Source organism: Ambystoma mexicanum, chromosome 4p (genome assembly GCF_040938575.1).
Source record: "Ambystoma mexicanum isolate Mex_15411 chromosome 4p, UKY_AmexF1_1, whole genome shotgun sequence".
Classification (NCBI taxonomy): Eukaryota; Metazoa; Chordata; class Amphibia; order Caudata; family Ambystomatidae; genus Ambystoma; species Ambystoma mexicanum.
Genome location: NC_090927.1, coordinates 843,251,476 through 843,266,475, shown reverse-complemented (window position 1 = coordinate 843,266,475; position 15,000 = coordinate 843,251,476). Strand labels below are relative to the sequence as shown.

The following is a 15,000-nucleotide window of genomic DNA, read 5'->3' as shown; positions in this document are numbered from 1 at the left end:
TTACATAGAATTAGCATACAGGTAGGTGTTCATGGGTAATAAATCGACTTTCACATGTAATGCAGTACAGAGAATATTGAGTCCTTCAAGAGGCATGAAAGAAAACCATTATTGTGTTGATTGTTCTCTCCACCTCCCTGCAACAGACACAGGATGGATGAATTAAAGTTATCCTACCAGACATAGGAGTCCTGAATGGGCCCACCAGTCTTATATATCTCGCCTGATCGAGCGATGAGTGTGGTATCATGTTGCAAGTGGCTGCATGGCTTAGCTTACTAAATGCAAATGCATAAGAGTAATAGTCTTAGCATTCCTAGAGCCTACGGCCACACCACACTGAATGCACCCGATCTAGTCTGATCTCGGAAGTTAAGCAGTGTCAGGCCTAGTTAGTACCTGGATGGGAGTCTGCCTGGGAATACCAGGTGCTGTAGGCTTTGTTGTGCTCCAAGTTCAGGAAGTGAGCCCTTTCTCAATTGCCTTTCAAAACTGCAAGGTCTAGCCGACTAGATGCATAAAAGTACAAAACTCACTAGGCCCAGAGCCTATGGCCACACCACACTGAATGCGCCCGTTCTCGTCTGATCTCAGAAGCTAAGCAGTGTCGGGCCTAGTTAGTACCTGGATGGGAGACCGCCTGGGAATACCAGGTGCTGTAGGCTTTTTTTGTACTCCAAGTTCAGGAAGTGAGCCATTTCTCAATTGCCTTTCAAAACTGCAAGGTCTAGCCGACTGGATGCTTAAAAGTACAAAACTCACAAGGGCCAGAGCCTACGGCCACACCACACTGAATGCGCCCGATCTCGTCTGATCTCGGAAGCTAAGCAGTGTCGGGCCTCGTTAGTACCTGGATGGGAGACCGCCTGGGAATACCAGGTGCTGTAGGCTTTTTTTGTACTCCAAGTTCAGGAAGTGAGCCATTTCTCAATTGCCTTTCAAAACTGCAAGGTCTAGCCGACTAGATGCTTAAAAGTACAAAACTCACAAGGCCCAGAGCCTACGGCCACACCACACTGATTGCGCCCGATCTCGTCTGATCTCGGAAGCTAAGCAGTGTCGGGCCTAGTTAGTACCTGGATGGGAGACCGCCTGGGAATACCAGGTGCTGTAGGCTTTTTTGTGCTCCAAGTTCAGGAAGTGAGCCATTTCTCAATTGCCTTTCAAAACTGCAAGGTCTAGCCGACTAGATGCTTAAAAGTACAAAACTCACTAGGCCCAGAGACTACGGCCACACCACACTGAATGCGCCCGATCTCGGAAGCTAAGCAGGGTCGGGCCTAGTTAGTACCTGGATGGGAGACTGCCTGGGAATACCAGGTGCTGTAGGCTTTTTTGTGCTCCATGATTAGTAATTGCGCAACTTCTCAATTATTTTTCAAATTTGGTATGTTTCCAAAATAATTGTATCCCGTTTTATAGCGGAAATGTTGGACAACATCATGAGGGCTGGAGCTACCTTTTTACATAGAATTAGCATACAGGTAGTGTGTTCATGGGTAATAAATCGACTTTCACATGTAATGCAGTACAGAGAATATTGAGTCCTTCAAGAGGCATGAAAGAAAACCATTATTGTGTTGATTGTTCTCTCCACCTCCCTGCAACAGACACAGGATGGATGAATTAAAGTTATCCTACCAGACATAGGAGTCCTGAATGGGCCCACCAGTCTTATATATCTCGCCTGATCGAGCCTGATCGAGCGATGAGCGTGGTATCATGTTGCAAGTGGCTGCATGGCTTAGCTTACTAAATGCAAATGCATAAGAGTAATATTCTTAGCATTCCTAGAGCCTACGGCCACACCACACTGAATGCACCCGATCTCGTCTGATCTCGGAAGTTAAGCGGTGTTAGGCCTAGTTAGTACCTGGATGGGAGACCGCCTGGGAATACCAGGTGCTGTAGGCTTTTTTGTGCTCCAAGTTCAGGAAGTGAGCCCTTTCTCAATTGCCTTTCAAAACTGCAAGGTCTAGCCGACTAGATGCTTAAAAGTACAAAACTCACTAGGCCCAGAGCCTACGGCCACACCACACTAAATGCGCCCGATCTCATCTGATCTCAGAAGCTAAGCAGTGTCGGGCCTAGTTAGTACCTGGATGGGAGACCGCCTGGGAATACCAGGTGCTGTAGGCTTTTTTTGTACTCCAAGTTCAGGAAGTGAGCCATTTCTCAATTGCCTTTCAAAACTGCAAGGTCTAGCTGACTAGATGCTTAAAAGTACAAAACTCACAAGGCCCAGAGCCTACGGCCACACCACACTGAATGCGCCCGATCTCGTCTGATCTTGGAAGCTAAGCAGTGTCGGGCCTTGTTAGTACCTGGATGGGAGACCGCGTGGGAATACCAGGTGCTGTAGGCTTTTTTGTGCTCCAAGTTCAGGAAGTGAGCCATTTCTCAATTGCCTTTCAAAACTGCAAGGTCTAGCTGACTAGATGCTTAAAAGTACAAAACTCACTAGGCCCAGAGCCTACGGCCACACCACACTGATTGCGCCCGATCTCGTCTGATCTTGGAAGCTAAGCAGTGTTGGGCCTAGTTAGTACCTGGATGGGAGACCGCCTGGGAATACCAGGTGCTGTAGGCTTTTTTTGTGCTCCAAGTTCAGGAAGTGAGCCATTTCTCAATTGCCTTTCAAAACTGCAAGGTCTAGCCGACTAGATGCTTAAAAGTACAAAACTCACTAGGCCCAGAGCCTACGGCCACACCACACTGAATGCGCCCGATCTCAGAAGCTAAGCAGGGTCGGGCCTCGTTAGTACCTGGATGGGAGACCGCCTGGGAATACCAGGTGCTGTAGGCTTTTTTGTGCTCCAAGTTCAGGAAGTGAGCCATTTCTCAATTGCCTTTCAAAACTGCAAGGTCTAGCTGACTAGATGCTTAAAAGTACAAAACTCACTAGGCCCAGAGCCTACGGCCACACCACACTGATTGCGCCCGATCTCGTCTGATCTCGGAAGCTAAGCAGTGTCGGGCCTAGTTAGTACCTGGATGGGAGACCGCCTGGGAATACCAGGTGCTGTAGGCTTTTTTGTGCTCCAAGTTCAGGAAGTGAGCCATTTCTCAATTGCCTTTCAAAACTGCAAGGTCTAGCCGACTAGATCCTTAAAAGTACAAAACTCACTAGGCCCAGAGCCTACGGCCACACCACACTGAATGCGCCCGATCTCGGAAGCTAAGCAGGGTCAGGCCTAGTTAGTACCTGGATGGGAGACTGCCTGGGAATACCAGGTGCTGTAGGCTTTTTTGTGCTCCATGATTAGTAATTGCGCAACTTCTCAATTATTTTTCAAATTTGGTATGTTTCCAAAATAATTGTATCCCGTTTTATAGCGGAAATGTTGGACAACATCATGAGGGCTGGAGCTACCTTTTTACATAGAATTAGCATACAGGTAGGTGTTCATGGGTAATAAATCGACTTTCACATATAATGCAGTACAGAGAATATTGAGTCCTTCAAGAGGCATGAAAGAAAACCATTATTGTGTTGATTGTTCTCTCCACCTCCCTGCAACAGACACAGGATGGATGAATTAAAGTTATCCTACCAGACATAGGAGTCCTGAATGGGCCCACCAGTCTTATATATCTCGCCTGATCGAGCGATGAGTGTGGTATCATGTTGCAAGTGGCTGCATGGCTTAGCTTACTAAATGCAAATGCATAAGAGTAATATTCTTAGCATTCCTAGAGCCTACGGCCACACCACACTGAATGCACCCGATCTAGTCTGATCTCGGAAGTTAAGCAGTGTCAGGCCTAGTTAGTACCTGGATGGGAGTCTGCCTGGGAATACCAGGTGCTGTAGGCTTTGTTGTGCTCCAAGTTCAGGAAGTGAGCCCTTTCTCAATTGCCTTTCAAAACTGCAAGGTCTAGCCGACTAGATGCATAAAAGTACAAAACTCACTAGGCCCAGAGCCTATGGCCACACCACACTGAATGCGCCCGTTCTCGTCTGATCTCAGAAGCTAAGCAGTGTCGGGCCTAGTTAGTACCTGGATGGGAGACCGCCTGGGAATACCAGGTGCTGTAGGCTTTTTTTGTACTCCAAGTTCAGGAAGTGAGCCATTTCTCAATTGCCTTTCAAAACTGCAAGGTCTAGCCGACTGGATGCTTAAAAGTACAAAACTCACAAGGGCCAGAGCCTACGGCCACACCACACTGAATGCGCCCGATCTCGTCTGATCTCGGAAGCTAAGCAGTGTCGGGCCTCGTTAGTACCTGGATGGGAGACCGCCTGGGAATACCAGGTGCTGTAGGCTTTTTTTGTACTCCAAGTTCAGGAAGTGAGCCATTTCTCAATTGCCTTTCAAAACTGCAAGGTCTAGCCGACTAGATGCTTAAAAGTACAAAACTCACAAGGCCCAGAGCCTACGGCCACACCACACTGATTGCGCCCGATCTCGTCTGATCTCGGAAGCTAAGCAGTGTCGGGCCTAGTTAGTACCTGGATGGGAGACCGCCTGGGAATACCAGGTGCTGTAGGCTTTTTTGTGCTCCAAGTTCAGGAAGTGAGCCATTTCTCAATTGCCTTTCAAAACTGCAAGGTCTAGCCGACTAGATGCTTAAAAGTACAAAACTCACTAGGCCCAGAGACTACGGCCACACCACACTGAATGCGCCCGATCTCGGAAGCTAAGCAGGGTCGGGCCTAGTTAGTACCTGGATGGGAGACTGCCTGGGAATACCAGGTGCTGTAGGCTTTTTTGTGCTCCATGATTAGTAATTGCGCAACTTCTCAATTATTTTTCAAATTTGGTATGTTTCCAAAATAATTGTATCCCGTTTTATAGCGGAAATGTTGGACAACATCATGAGGGCTGGAGCTACCTTTTTACATAGAATTAGCATACAGGTAGTGTGTTCATGGGTAATAAATCGACTTTCACATGTAATGCAGTACAGAGAATATTGAGTCCTTCAAGAGGCATGAAAGAAAACCATTATTGTGTTGATTGTTCTCTCCACCTCCCTGCAACAGACACAGGATGGATGAATTAAAGTTATCCTACCAGACATAGGAGTCCTGAATGGGCCCACCAGTCTTATATATCTCGCCTGATCGAGCCTGATCGAGCGATGAGCGTGGTATCATGTTGCAAGTGGCTGCATGGCTTAGCTTACTAAATGCAAATGCATAAGAGTAATATTCTTAGCATTCCTAGAGCCTACGGCCACACCACACTGAATGCACCCGATCTCGTCTGATCTCGGAAGTTAAGCGGTGTTAGGCCTAGTTAGTACCTGGATGGGAGACCGCCTGGGAATACCAGGTGCTGTAGGCTTTTTTGTGCTCCAAGTTCAGGAAGTGAGCCCTTTCTCAATTGCCTTTCAAAACTGCAAGGTCTAGCCGACTAGATGCTTAAAAGTACAAAACTCACTAGGCCCAGAGCCTACGGCCACACCACACTAAATGCGCCCGATCTCATCTGATCTCAGAAGCTAAGCAGTGTCGGGCCTAGTTAGTACCTGGATGGGAGACCGCCTGGGAATACCAGGTGCTGTAGGCTTTTTTTGTACTCCAAGTTCAGGAAGTGAGCCATTTCTCAATTGCCTTTCAAAACTGCAAGGTCTAGCTGACTAGATGCTTAAAAGTACAAAACTCACAAGGCCCAGAGCCTACGGCCACACCACACTGAATGCGCCCGATCTCGTCTGATCTTGGAAGCTAAGCAGTGTCGGGCCTTGTTAGTACCTGGATGGGAGACCGCGTGGGAATACCAGGTGCTGTAGGCTTTTTTGTGCTCCAAGTTCAGGAAGTGAGCCATTTCTCAATTGCCTTTCAAAACTGCAAGGTCTAGCTGACTAGATGCTTAAAAGTACAAAACTCACTAGGCCCAGAGCCTACGGCCACACCACACTGATTGCGCCCGATCTCGTCTGATCTTGGAAGCTAAGCAGTGTTGGGCCTAGTTAGTACCTGGATGGGAGACCGCCTGGGAATACCAGGTGCTGTAGGCTTTTTTTGTGCTCCAAGTTCAGGAAGTGAGCCATTTCTCAATTGCCTTTCAAAACTGCAAGGTCTAGCCGACTAGATGCTTAAAAGTACAAAACTCACTAGGCCCAGAGCCTACGGCCACACCACACTGAATGCGCCCGATCTCAGAAGCTAAGCAGGGTCGGGCCTCGTTAGTACCTGGATGGGAGACCGCCTGGGAATACCAGGTGCTGTAGGCTTTTTTGTGCTCCAAGTTCAGGAAGTGAGCCATTTCTCAATTGCCTTTCAAAACTGCAAGGTCTAGCTGACTAGATGCTTAAAAGTACAAAACTCACTAGGCCCAGAGCCTACGGCCACACCACACTGATTGCGCCCGATCTCGTCTGATCTCGGAAGCTAAGCAGTGTCGGGCCTAGTTAGTACCTGGATGGGAGACCGCCTGGGAATACCAGGTGCTGTAGGCTTTTTTGTGCTCCAAGTTCAGGAAGTGAGCCATTTCTCAATTGCCTTTCAAAACTGCAAGGTCTAGCCGACTAGATCCTTAAAAGTACAAAACTCACTAGGCCCAGAGCCTACGGCCACACCACACTGAATGCGCCCGATCTCGGAAGCTAAGCAGGGTCAGGCCTAGTTAGTACCTGGATGGGAGACTGCCTGGGAATACCAGGTGCTGTAGGCTTTTTTGTGCTCCATGATTAGTAATTGCGCAACTTCTCAATTATTTTTCAAATTTGGTATGTTTCCAAAATAATTGTATCCCGTTTTATAGCGGAAATGTTGGACAACATCATGAGGGCTGGAGCTACCTTTTTACATAGAATTAGCATACAGGTAGGTGTTCATGGGTAATAAATCGACTTTCACATATAATGCAGTACAGAGAATATTGAGTCCTTCAAGAGGCATGAAAGAAAACCATTATTGTGTTGATTGTTCTCTCCACCTCCCTGCAACAGACACAGGATGGATGAATTAAAGTTATCCTACCAGACATAGGAGTCCTGAATGGGCCCACCAGTCTTATATATCTCGCCTGATCGAGCGATGAGTGTGGTATCATGTTGCAAGTGGCTGCATGGCTTAGCTTACTAAATGCAAATGCATAAGAGTAATATTCTTAGCATTCCTAGAGCCTACGGCCACACCACACTGAATGCACCCGATCTAGTCTGATCTCGGAAGTTAAGCAGTGTCAGGCCTAGTTAGTACCTGGATGGGAGTCTGCCTGGGAATACCAGGTGCTGTAGGCTTTGTTGTGCTCCAAGTTCAGGAAGTGAGCCCTTTCTCAATTGCCTTTCAAAACTGCAAGGTCTAGCCGACTAGATGCATAAAAGTACAAAACTCACTAGGCCCAGAGCCTATGGCCACACCACACTGAATGCGCCCGTTCTCGTCTGATCTCAGAAGCTAAGCAGTGTCGGGCCTAGTTAGTACCTGGATGGGAGACCGCCTGGGAATACCAGGTGCTGTAGGCTTTTTTTGTACTCCAAGTTCAGGAAGTGAGCCATTTCTCAATTGCCTTTCAAAACTGCAAGGTCTAGCCGACTGGATGCTTAAAAGTACAAAACTCACAAGGGCCAGAGCCTACGGCCACACCACACTGAATGCGCCCGATCTCGTCTGATCTCGGAAGCTAAGCAGTGTCGGGCCTCGTTAGTACCTGGATGGGAGACCGCCTGGGAATACCAGGTGCTGTAGGCTTTTTTTGTACTCCAAGTTCAGGAAGTGAGCCATTTCTCAATTGCCTTTCAAAACTGCAAGGTCTAGCCGACTAGATGCTTAAAAGTACAAAACTCACAAGGCCCAGAGCCTACGGCCACACCACACTGATTGCGCCCGATCTCGTCTGATCTCGGAAGCTAAGCAGTGTCGGGCCTAGTTAGTACCTGGATGGGAGACCGCCTGGGAATACCAGGTGCTGTAGGCTTTTTTGTGCTCCAAGTTCAGGAAGTGAGCCATTTCTCAATTACCTTTCAAAACTGCAAGGTCTAGCCGACTAGATGCTTAAAAGTACAAAACTCACTAGGCCCAGAGACTACGGCCACACCACACTGAATGCGCCCGATCTCGGAAGCTAAGCAGGGTCGGGCCTAGTTAGTACCTGGATGGGAGACTGCCTGGGAATACCAGGTGCTGTAGGCTTTTTTGTGCTCCATGATTAGTAATTGCGCAACTTCTCAATTATTTTTCAAATTTGGTATGTTTCCAAAATAATTGTATCCCGTTTTATAGCGGAAATGTTGGACAACATCATGAGGGCTGGAGCTACCTTTTTACATAGAATTAGCATACAGGTAGTGTGTTCATGGGTAATAAATCGACTTTCACATGTAATGCAGTACAGAGAATATTGAGTCCTTCAAGAGGCATGAAAGAAAACCATTATTGTGTTGATTGTTCTCTCCACCTCCCTGCAACAGACACAGGATGGATGAATTAAAGTTATCCTACCAGACATAGGAGTCCTGAATGGGCCCACCAGTCTTATATATCTCGCCTGATCGAGCCTGATCGAGCGATGAGCGTGGTATCATGTTGCAAGTGGCTGCATGGCTTAGCTTACTAAATGCAAATGCATAAGAGTAATATTCTTAGCATTCCTAGAGCCTACGGCCACACCACACTGAATGCACCCGATCTCGTCTGATCTCGGAAGTTAAGCGGTGTCAGGCCTAGTTAGTACCTGGATGGGAGAAAGCCTGGGAATACCAGATGCTGTAGGCTTTTTTGTGCTCCAAGTTCAGGAAGTGAGCCCTTTCTCAATTGCCTTTCAAAACTGCAAGGTCTAGCCGACTAGATGCTTAAAAGTACAAAACTCACTAGGCCCAGAACCTACGGCCACACCACACTGAATGCGCCCGATCTCGTCTGATCTCAGAAGCTAAGCAGTGTCGGGCCTAGTTAGTACCTGGATGGGAGACCGCCTGGGAATACCAGGTGCTGTAGGCTTTTTTTGTACTCCAAGTTCAGGAAGTGAGCCATTTCTCAATTGCCTTTCAAAACTGCAAGGTCTAGCCGACTAGATGCTTAAAAGTACAAAACTCACAAGGCCCAGAGCCTACGGCCACACCACACTGAATGCGCCCAATCTCGTCTGATCTCGGAAGCTAAGCAGTGTCGTGCCTCGTTAGTACCTGGATGGGAGACCGCCTGGGAATACCAGGTGCTGTAGGCTTTTTTGTGCTCCAAGTTCAGGAAGTGAGCCATTTCTCAATTGCCTTTCAAAACTGCAAGGTCTAGCTGACTAGATGCTTAAAAGTACAAAACTCACTAGGCCCAGAGCCTACCCCCACACCACACTGACTGCGCCCGATCTCGTCTGATCTCGGAAGCTAAGCAGTGTCGGGCCTAGTTAGTACCTGGGTGGGAGACCGCCTGGGAATACCAGGTGCTGTAGGCTTTTTTGTACTCCAAGTTCAGGAAGTGAGCCATTTCTCAATTGCGTTTCAAAACTGCAACGTCTAGCCGACTAGATGCTTAAAAGTACAAAACTCACTAGTACCAGAGCCTACGGCCACACCACACTGAATGCGCCCAATCTCGTCTGATCTCGGAAGCTACGCAATGTCAGGCCTAGTTAGTACCTGGATGGGATACTGCCTGGCAATACCAGGTGCTGTGGGCTATTTTGTGCTCCATGATTAGTAATTGCGCAACTTCTCAACTGTTTTTCAAATTTGGTATGTTTCCAAAATAATTGTATCCCGTTTTATAGCGGAAATGTTGGACAACATCATGAGGGCTGGAGCTACCTTTTTACATAGAATTAGCATACAGGTAGTGTGTTCATGGGTAATAAATCGACTTTCACATGTAATGCAGTACAGAGAATATTGAGTCCTTCAAGAGGCATGAAAGAAAACCATTATTGTGTTGATTGTTCTCTCCACCTCCCTGCAACAGACACAGGATGCATGAATTAAAGTTATCCTACCAGACATAGGAGTCCTGAATGGGCCCACCAGTCTTATATATCTCGCCTGATCGAGCGATGAGCGTGGTATCATGTTGCAAGTGGCTGCATGGCTTAGCTTACTAAATGCAAATGCATAAGAGTAATATTCTTAGCATTCCTAGAGCCTACGGCCACACCACACTGAATGCACCTGATCTCGTCCGATCTCGGAAGTTAAGCAGTGTTAGGCCTAGTTAGTACCTGGATGGGAGACCTCCTGGGAATACCAGGTGCTGTAGGTTTTTTTGTGCTCCAAGTTCAGGAAGTGAGCCCTTTCTCAATTGCCTTTCAAAACTGCAAGGTCTAGCCGACTAGATGCTTAAAAGTACAAAACTCACTAGGCCCAGAGCCTACGGCCACACCACACTAAATGCGCCCGATCTCGTCTGATCTCAGAAGCTAAGCAGTGTCGGGCCTAGTTAGTACCTGGATGGGAGACCGCCTGGGAATACCAGGTGCTGTAGGCTTTTTTTGTACTCCAAGTTCAGGAAGTGAGCCATTTCTCAATTGCCTTTCAAAACTGCAAGGTCTAGCCGACTAGATGCTTAAAAGTACAAAACTCACAAGGCCCAGAGCCTACGGCCACACCACACTGAATGCGCCCGATCTCGTCTGATCTCGGAAGCTAAGCAGTGTCGGGCCTCGTTAGTACCTGGATGGGAGACCGCGTGGGAATACCAGGTGCTGTAGGCTTTTTTGTGCTCCATGATTAGTAATTGCGCAACTTCTCAAATGTTTTTCAAATTTGGTATGTTTCCAAAATAATTGTATCCCGTTTTATAGCGGAAATGTTGGACAACATCATGAGGGCTGGAGCTACCTTTTTACATAGAATTAGCATACAGGTAGTGTGTTCATGGGTAATAAATCGACTTTCACATGTAATGCAGTACAGAGAATATTGAGTCCTTCAAGAGGCATGAAAGAAAACCATTATTGTGTTGATTGTTCTCTCCACCTCCCTGCAACAGACACAGGATGCATGAATTAAAGTTATCCTACCAGACATAGGAGTCCTGAATGGGCCCACCAGTCTTATATATCTGGCCTGATCGAGCGATGAGCGTGGTATCATGTTGCAAGTGGCTGCATGGCTTAGCTTACTAAATGCAAATGCATAAGAGTAATATTCTTAGCATTCCTAGAGCCTATGGCCACACCACACTGAATGCACCCGATCTCGTCTGATCTTGGAAGTTAAGCAGTGTTAGGCCTAGTTAGTACCTGGATGGGAGACCACCTGGGAATACCAGGTGCTGTAGGCTTTTTTGTGCTCCAAGTTCAGGAAGTGAGCCCTTTCTCAATTGCCTTTCAAAACTGCAAGGTCTAGCCGACTAGATGCTTAAAAGTACAAAACTCACTAGGCCCAGAGCCTACGGCCACACCACACTAAATGCGCCCGATCTCGTCTGATCTCGGAAGCTAAGCAGTGTCGGGCCTCGTTAGTACCTGGATGGGAGACCGCGTGGGAATACCAGGTGCTGTAGGCTTTTTTTGTGCTCCAAGTTCAGGAAGTGAGCCATTTCTCAATTGCCTTTCAAAACTGCAAGGTCTAGCTGACTAGATGCTTAAAAGTACAAAACTCACCAGGCCCAGAGCCTACGGCCACACCACACTGATTGCGCCCGATCTCGTCTGATCTCGGAAGTTAAGCAGTGTCAGGCCTAGTTAGTACCTGGATGGGAGACAGCCTGGGAATACCAGGTGCTGTAGGCTTTTTTGTGCTCCAAGTTCAGGAAGTGAGCCCTTTCTCAATTGCCTTTCAAAACTGCAAGGTCTAGCCGACTAGATGCTTAAAAGTACAAAACTCACCAGGCCCAGAGCCTACAGCCACACCACACTGAATGCGCCCGATCTCGTCTGATCTCAGAAGCTAAGCAGTGTCGGGCTTAGTTAGTACCTGGATGGGAGACAGCCTGGGAATACCAGGTGCTGTAGGCTTTTTTTGTACTCCAAGTTCAGGAAGTGAGCCATTTCTCAATTGCCTTTCAAAACTGCAAGGTCTAGCCGACTAGATGCTTAAAAGTACAAAACTCACAAGGCCCAGAGCCTACGGCCACACCACACTGAATGCGCCCGATCTCGTTTGATCTCGGAAGCTAAGCAGTGTCGTGCCTCGTTAGTACCTGGATGGGAGACTGCCTGGGAATACCAGGTGCTGTAGGCTTTTTTGTGCTCCAAGTTCAGGAAGTGAGCCATTTCTCAATTGCCTTTCAAAACTGCAAGGTCTAGCTGACTAGGTGCTTAAAAGTACAAAACTCACTAGGCCCAGAGCCTACGGCCACACCACACTGATTGCGCCGATCTCGTCTGATCTCGGAAGCTAAGCAGTGTCGTGCCTCGTTAGTACCTGGATGGGAGACTGCCTGGGAATACCAGGTGCTGTAGGCTTTTTTGTGCTCCAAGTTCAGGAAGTGAGCCATTTCTCAATTGCCTTTCAAAACTGCAAGGTCTAGCCGACTAGATGCTTAAAAGTACAAAACTCACCAGGCCCAGAGCCTACAGCCACACCACACTGAATGCGCCCGATCTCGTCTGATCTCAGAAGCTAAGCAGTGTCGGGCTTAGTTAGTACCTGGATGGGAGACAGCCTGGGAATACCAGGTGCTGTAGGCTTTTTTTGTACTCCAAGTTCAGGAAGTGAGCCATTTCTCAATTGCCTTTCAAAACTGCAAGGTCTAGCCGACTAGATGCTTAAAAGTACAAAACTCACAAGGCCCAGAGCCTACGGCCACACCACACTGAATGCGCCCGATCTCGTTTGATCTCGGAAGCTAAGCAGTGTCGTGCCTCGTTAGTACCTGGATGGGAGACTGCCTGGGAATACCAGGTGCTGTAGGCTTTTTTGTGCTCCAAGTTCAGGAAGTGAGCCATTTCTCAATTCCCTTTCAAAACTGCAAGGTCTAGCTGACTAGGTGCTTAAAAGTACAAAACTCACTAGGCCCAGAGCCTACGGCCACACCACACTGATTGCGCCGATCTCGTCTGATCTCGGAAGCTAAGCAGTGTCGGGCCTAGTTAGTACCTGGATGGGAGACTGCCTGGGAATACCAGGTGCTGTAGGCTTTTTTTGTGCTCCCAAGTTCAGGAAGTGAGCCATTTCTCAATTGCCTTTCAAAACTGCAAGGTCTAGCCGACTAGATGCTTAAAAGTACAAAACTCACTAGGACAAGAGCCTACGGCCACACCACACTGATTGCGCCCGATCTCGTCTGATCTCGGAAGATAAGCAGTGTCGGGCCTAGTTAGTACCTGGATGGGAGACCGCCTGGGAATACCAGGTGCTGTAGGCTTTTTTGTGCTCCAAGTTCAGGAAGTGAGCCATTTCTCAATTGCCTTTCAAAACTGCAAGGTCTAGCCGACTAGATGCTTAAAAGTACAAAACTCACTAGGCCCAGAGCCTACGGCCACACCACACTGAATGCGCCCGATCTCAGAAGCTAAGCAGAGTCAGGCCTCGTTAGTACCTGGATGGGAGACCGCCTGGGAATACCAGGTGCTGTAGGCTTTTTTGTGCTCCATGATTAGTAATTGCGCAACTTCTCAATTATTTTTCAAATTTGGTATGTTTCCAAAATAATTGTATCCTGTTTTATAGCGGAAATGTTGGACAACATCATGAGGGCTGGAGCTACCTTTTTACATAGAATTAGCATACAGGTAGTGTGTTCATGGGTAATAAATCGACTTTCACATGTAATGCAGTACAGAGAATATTGAGTCCTTCAAGAGGCATGAAAGAAAACCATTATTGTGTTGATTGTTCTCTCCACCTCCCTGCAACAGACACAGGATGGATGAATTAAAGTTATCCTACCAGACATAGGAGTCCTGAATGGGCCCACCAGTCTTATATATCTCGCCTGATCGAGCCTGATCGAGCGATGAGCGTGGTATCATGTTGCAAGTGGCTGCATGGCTTAGCTTACTAAATGCAAATGCATAAGAGTAATATTCTTAGCATTCCTAGAGCCTACGGCCACACCACACTGAATGCACCCGATCTCGTCTGATCTCGGAAGTTAAGCGGTGTTAGGCCTAGTTAGTACCTGGATGGGAGACCGCCTGGGAATACCAGGTGCTGTAGGCTTTTTTGTGCTCCAAGTTCAGGAAGTGAGCCCTTTCTCAATTGCCTTTCAAAACTGCACGGTCTAGCCGACTAGATGCTTAAAAGTACAAAACTCACTAGGCCCAGAGCCTACGGCCACACCACACTAAATGCGCCCGATCTCATCTGATCTCAGAAGCTAAGCAGTGTCGGGCCTAGTTAGTACCTGGATGGGAGACCGCCTGGGAATACCAGGTGCTGTAGGCTTTTTTTGTACTCCAAGTTCAGTAAGTGAGCCATTTCTCAATTGCCTTTCAAAACTGCAAGGTCTAGCTGACTAGATGCTTAAAAGTACAAAACTCACAAGGCCCAGAGCCTACGGCCACACCACACTGAATGCGCCCGATCTCGTCTGATCTTGGAAGCTAAGCAGTGTCGGGCCTCGTTAGTACCTGGATGGGAGACCGCGTGGGAATACCAGCTGCTGTAGGCTTTTTTGTGCTCCAAGTTCAGGAAGTGAGCCATTTCTCAATTGCCTTTCAAAACTGCAAGGTCTAGCCGACTAGATGCTTAAAAGTACAAAACTCACTAGGCCCAGAGCCTACGGCCACACCACACTGAATGCGCCCGATCTCGGAAACTAAGCAGTGTCGGGCCTAGTTAGTACCTGGATGGGAGACCGCCTGGGAATACCAGGTGCTGTAGGCTTTTTTGTGCTCCAAGTTCAGGAAGTGAGCCATTTCTCAATTGCCTTTCAAAACTGCAAGGTCTAGCCGACTAGATGCTTAAAAGTACAAAACTCACTAGGCCCAGAGCCTACGGCCACACCACACTGAATGCGCCCGATCTCGGAAGCTAAGCAGGGTCGGGCCTAGTTAGTACCTGGATAGGAGACTGCCTGGGAATACCAGGTGCTGTAGGCTTTTTTGTGCTCCATGATTAGTAATTGCGCAACTTCTCAATTATTTTTCAAATTTGGTATGTTTCCAAAATAATTGTATCCCGTTTTATAGCGGAAATGTTGGACAACATCATGAGGGCTGGAGCTACCTT

The 15,000-nt window shown here is 47.7% G+C and overlaps 35 non-coding genes and 18 pseudogenes across 35 annotated transcripts; all 53 read left to right on the top strand.

Moving 5' to 3' along the window:
- The first annotated feature begins 321 nt into the window (after positions 1–321).
- Positions 322–440, top strand: LOC138455275 (5S ribosomal RNA). The gene has a single exon (XR_011261913.1). It is a non-coding gene; the product is annotated as a 5S ribosomal RNA (ribosomal RNA).
- A 106-nt stretch (positions 441–546) lies between these two features.
- On the top strand, positions 547–665 carry LOC138455008 (5S ribosomal RNA). Its single transcript, XR_011261656.1, has one exon. It is a non-coding gene; the product is annotated as a 5S ribosomal RNA (ribosomal RNA).
- A 107-nt stretch (positions 666–772) lies between these two features.
- On the top strand, positions 773–891 carry LOC138461929 (5S ribosomal RNA). Its single transcript, XR_011264535.1, has one exon. It is a non-coding gene; the product is annotated as a 5S ribosomal RNA (ribosomal RNA).
- Positions 892–998: 107 nt separating this feature from the next.
- LOC138460987 (5S ribosomal RNA) lies at positions 999–1,117 on the top strand. Its single transcript, XR_011263635.1, has one exon. It is a non-coding gene; the product is annotated as a 5S ribosomal RNA (ribosomal RNA).
- Positions 1,118–1,223: 106 nt separating this feature from the next.
- On the top strand, positions 1,224–1,332 carry LOC138458112 (5S ribosomal RNA; annotated as a pseudogene).
- Positions 1,333–1,795: 463 nt separating this feature from the next.
- LOC138461702 (5S ribosomal RNA) lies at positions 1,796–1,914 on the top strand. Its single transcript, XR_011264308.1, has one exon. It is a non-coding gene; the product is annotated as a 5S ribosomal RNA (ribosomal RNA).
- Positions 1,915–2,020: 106 nt separating this feature from the next.
- On the top strand, positions 2,021–2,139 carry LOC138465222 (5S ribosomal RNA). The gene has a single exon (XR_011267797.1). It is a non-coding gene; the product is annotated as a 5S ribosomal RNA (ribosomal RNA).
- Positions 2,140–2,246: 107 nt separating this feature from the next.
- Positions 2,247–2,365, top strand: LOC138464613 (5S ribosomal RNA). Its single transcript, XR_011267191.1, has one exon. It is a non-coding gene; the product is annotated as a 5S ribosomal RNA (ribosomal RNA).
- Positions 2,366–2,471: 106 nt separating this feature from the next.
- On the top strand, positions 2,472–2,590 carry LOC138462828 (5S ribosomal RNA). Its single transcript, XR_011265416.1, has one exon. It is a non-coding gene; the product is annotated as a 5S ribosomal RNA (ribosomal RNA).
- Positions 2,591–2,697: 107 nt separating this feature from the next.
- On the top strand, positions 2,698–2,806 carry LOC138458315 (5S ribosomal RNA; annotated as a pseudogene).
- A 106-nt stretch (positions 2,807–2,912) lies between these two features.
- LOC138460984 (5S ribosomal RNA) lies at positions 2,913–3,031 on the top strand. Its single transcript, XR_011263633.1, has one exon. It is a non-coding gene; the product is annotated as a 5S ribosomal RNA (ribosomal RNA).
- A 106-nt stretch (positions 3,032–3,137) lies between these two features.
- LOC138458389 (5S ribosomal RNA) lies at positions 3,138–3,246 on the top strand (annotated as a pseudogene).
- A 452-nt stretch (positions 3,247–3,698) lies between these two features.
- LOC138455274 (5S ribosomal RNA) lies at positions 3,699–3,817 on the top strand. Its single transcript, XR_011261912.1, has one exon. It is a non-coding gene; the product is annotated as a 5S ribosomal RNA (ribosomal RNA).
- Positions 3,818–3,923: 106 nt separating this feature from the next.
- LOC138455007 (5S ribosomal RNA) lies at positions 3,924–4,042 on the top strand. The gene has a single exon (XR_011261655.1). It is a non-coding gene; the product is annotated as a 5S ribosomal RNA (ribosomal RNA).
- A 107-nt stretch (positions 4,043–4,149) lies between these two features.
- Positions 4,150–4,268, top strand: LOC138461927 (5S ribosomal RNA). Its single transcript, XR_011264533.1, has one exon. It is a non-coding gene; the product is annotated as a 5S ribosomal RNA (ribosomal RNA).
- Positions 4,269–4,375: 107 nt separating this feature from the next.
- On the top strand, positions 4,376–4,494 carry LOC138460983 (5S ribosomal RNA). Its single transcript, XR_011263632.1, has one exon. It is a non-coding gene; the product is annotated as a 5S ribosomal RNA (ribosomal RNA).
- Positions 4,495–4,600: 106 nt separating this feature from the next.
- On the top strand, positions 4,601–4,709 carry LOC138458111 (5S ribosomal RNA; annotated as a pseudogene).
- A 463-nt stretch (positions 4,710–5,172) lies between these two features.
- On the top strand, positions 5,173–5,291 carry LOC138461700 (5S ribosomal RNA). The gene has a single exon (XR_011264307.1). It is a non-coding gene; the product is annotated as a 5S ribosomal RNA (ribosomal RNA).
- Positions 5,292–5,397: 106 nt separating this feature from the next.
- On the top strand, positions 5,398–5,516 carry LOC138465221 (5S ribosomal RNA). The gene has a single exon (XR_011267796.1). It is a non-coding gene; the product is annotated as a 5S ribosomal RNA (ribosomal RNA).
- Positions 5,517–5,623: 107 nt separating this feature from the next.
- LOC138464612 (5S ribosomal RNA) lies at positions 5,624–5,742 on the top strand. The gene has a single exon (XR_011267190.1). It is a non-coding gene; the product is annotated as a 5S ribosomal RNA (ribosomal RNA).
- Positions 5,743–5,848: 106 nt separating this feature from the next.
- Positions 5,849–5,967, top strand: LOC138462827 (5S ribosomal RNA). Its single transcript, XR_011265415.1, has one exon. It is a non-coding gene; the product is annotated as a 5S ribosomal RNA (ribosomal RNA).
- Positions 5,968–6,074: 107 nt separating this feature from the next.
- On the top strand, positions 6,075–6,183 carry LOC138458314 (5S ribosomal RNA; annotated as a pseudogene).
- A 106-nt stretch (positions 6,184–6,289) lies between these two features.
- On the top strand, positions 6,290–6,408 carry LOC138460982 (5S ribosomal RNA). Its single transcript, XR_011263631.1, has one exon. It is a non-coding gene; the product is annotated as a 5S ribosomal RNA (ribosomal RNA).
- A 106-nt stretch (positions 6,409–6,514) lies between these two features.
- LOC138458388 (5S ribosomal RNA) lies at positions 6,515–6,623 on the top strand (annotated as a pseudogene).
- A 452-nt stretch (positions 6,624–7,075) lies between these two features.
- On the top strand, positions 7,076–7,194 carry LOC138455273 (5S ribosomal RNA). Its single transcript, XR_011261911.1, has one exon. It is a non-coding gene; the product is annotated as a 5S ribosomal RNA (ribosomal RNA).
- Positions 7,195–7,300: 106 nt separating this feature from the next.
- Positions 7,301–7,419, top strand: LOC138455006 (5S ribosomal RNA). Its single transcript, XR_011261654.1, has one exon. It is a non-coding gene; the product is annotated as a 5S ribosomal RNA (ribosomal RNA).
- Positions 7,420–7,526: 107 nt separating this feature from the next.
- Positions 7,527–7,645, top strand: LOC138461926 (5S ribosomal RNA). The gene has a single exon (XR_011264532.1). It is a non-coding gene; the product is annotated as a 5S ribosomal RNA (ribosomal RNA).
- Positions 7,646–7,752: 107 nt separating this feature from the next.
- On the top strand, positions 7,753–7,871 carry LOC138460981 (5S ribosomal RNA). The gene has a single exon (XR_011263630.1). It is a non-coding gene; the product is annotated as a 5S ribosomal RNA (ribosomal RNA).
- A 106-nt stretch (positions 7,872–7,977) lies between these two features.
- Positions 7,978–8,086, top strand: LOC138458110 (5S ribosomal RNA; annotated as a pseudogene).
- Positions 8,087–8,549: 463 nt separating this feature from the next.
- LOC138456372 (5S ribosomal RNA) lies at positions 8,550–8,668 on the top strand (annotated as a pseudogene).
- Positions 8,669–8,774: 106 nt separating this feature from the next.
- LOC138453900 (5S ribosomal RNA) lies at positions 8,775–8,893 on the top strand. The gene has a single exon (XR_011260600.1). It is a non-coding gene; the product is annotated as a 5S ribosomal RNA (ribosomal RNA).
- Positions 8,894–9,000: 107 nt separating this feature from the next.
- Positions 9,001–9,119, top strand: LOC138455499 (5S ribosomal RNA; annotated as a pseudogene).
- Positions 9,120–9,225: 106 nt separating this feature from the next.
- Positions 9,226–9,344, top strand: LOC138455355 (5S ribosomal RNA; annotated as a pseudogene).
- A 106-nt stretch (positions 9,345–9,450) lies between these two features.
- On the top strand, positions 9,451–9,569 carry LOC138459632 (5S ribosomal RNA; annotated as a pseudogene).
- A 453-nt stretch (positions 9,570–10,022) lies between these two features.
- Positions 10,023–10,141, top strand: LOC138462934 (5S ribosomal RNA). Its single transcript, XR_011265522.1, has one exon. It is a non-coding gene; the product is annotated as a 5S ribosomal RNA (ribosomal RNA).
- A 106-nt stretch (positions 10,142–10,247) lies between these two features.
- On the top strand, positions 10,248–10,366 carry LOC138454250 (5S ribosomal RNA). The gene has a single exon (XR_011260935.1). It is a non-coding gene; the product is annotated as a 5S ribosomal RNA (ribosomal RNA).
- A 107-nt stretch (positions 10,367–10,473) lies between these two features.
- LOC138462722 (5S ribosomal RNA) lies at positions 10,474–10,592 on the top strand. The gene has a single exon (XR_011265317.1). It is a non-coding gene; the product is annotated as a 5S ribosomal RNA (ribosomal RNA).
- Positions 10,593–11,045: 453 nt separating this feature from the next.
- LOC138463865 (5S ribosomal RNA) lies at positions 11,046–11,164 on the top strand. Its single transcript, XR_011266449.1, has one exon. It is a non-coding gene; the product is annotated as a 5S ribosomal RNA (ribosomal RNA).
- A 106-nt stretch (positions 11,165–11,270) lies between these two features.
- On the top strand, positions 11,271–11,389 carry LOC138453858 (5S ribosomal RNA). The gene has a single exon (XR_011260560.1). It is a non-coding gene; the product is annotated as a 5S ribosomal RNA (ribosomal RNA).
- A 107-nt stretch (positions 11,390–11,496) lies between these two features.
- On the top strand, positions 11,497–11,615 carry LOC138455131 (5S ribosomal RNA). The gene has a single exon (XR_011261773.1). It is a non-coding gene; the product is annotated as a 5S ribosomal RNA (ribosomal RNA).
- Positions 11,616–11,721: 106 nt separating this feature from the next.
- Positions 11,722–11,840, top strand: LOC138455515 (5S ribosomal RNA; annotated as a pseudogene).
- Positions 11,841–11,947: 107 nt separating this feature from the next.
- LOC138455326 (5S ribosomal RNA) lies at positions 11,948–12,066 on the top strand. The gene has a single exon (XR_011261962.1). It is a non-coding gene; the product is annotated as a 5S ribosomal RNA (ribosomal RNA).
- A 106-nt stretch (positions 12,067–12,172) lies between these two features.
- On the top strand, positions 12,173–12,290 carry LOC138456338 (5S ribosomal RNA; annotated as a pseudogene).
- Positions 12,291–12,396: 106 nt separating this feature from the next.
- LOC138455514 (5S ribosomal RNA) lies at positions 12,397–12,515 on the top strand (annotated as a pseudogene).
- Positions 12,516–12,622: 107 nt separating this feature from the next.
- On the top strand, positions 12,623–12,741 carry LOC138455325 (5S ribosomal RNA). Its single transcript, XR_011261961.1, has one exon. It is a non-coding gene; the product is annotated as a 5S ribosomal RNA (ribosomal RNA).
- Positions 12,742–12,847: 106 nt separating this feature from the next.
- LOC138455241 (5S ribosomal RNA) lies at positions 12,848–12,965 on the top strand. The gene has a single exon (XR_011261882.1). It is a non-coding gene; the product is annotated as a 5S ribosomal RNA (ribosomal RNA).
- Positions 12,966–13,073: 108 nt separating this feature from the next.
- On the top strand, positions 13,074–13,192 carry LOC138462777 (5S ribosomal RNA). The gene has a single exon (XR_011265367.1). It is a non-coding gene; the product is annotated as a 5S ribosomal RNA (ribosomal RNA).
- A 106-nt stretch (positions 13,193–13,298) lies between these two features.
- LOC138459399 (5S ribosomal RNA) lies at positions 13,299–13,407 on the top strand (annotated as a pseudogene).
- Positions 13,408–13,870: 463 nt separating this feature from the next.
- LOC138461699 (5S ribosomal RNA) lies at positions 13,871–13,989 on the top strand. Its single transcript, XR_011264306.1, has one exon. It is a non-coding gene; the product is annotated as a 5S ribosomal RNA (ribosomal RNA).
- A 106-nt stretch (positions 13,990–14,095) lies between these two features.
- On the top strand, positions 14,096–14,214 carry LOC138465220 (5S ribosomal RNA). Its single transcript, XR_011267795.1, has one exon. It is a non-coding gene; the product is annotated as a 5S ribosomal RNA (ribosomal RNA).
- Positions 14,215–14,321: 107 nt separating this feature from the next.
- LOC138455445 (5S ribosomal RNA) lies at positions 14,322–14,440 on the top strand (annotated as a pseudogene).
- A 106-nt stretch (positions 14,441–14,546) lies between these two features.
- Positions 14,547–14,655, top strand: LOC138456364 (5S ribosomal RNA; annotated as a pseudogene).
- Positions 14,656–14,761: 106 nt separating this feature from the next.
- LOC138456409 (5S ribosomal RNA) lies at positions 14,762–14,870 on the top strand (annotated as a pseudogene).
- The last annotated feature ends 130 nt before the right edge of the window (positions 14,871–15,000 follow it).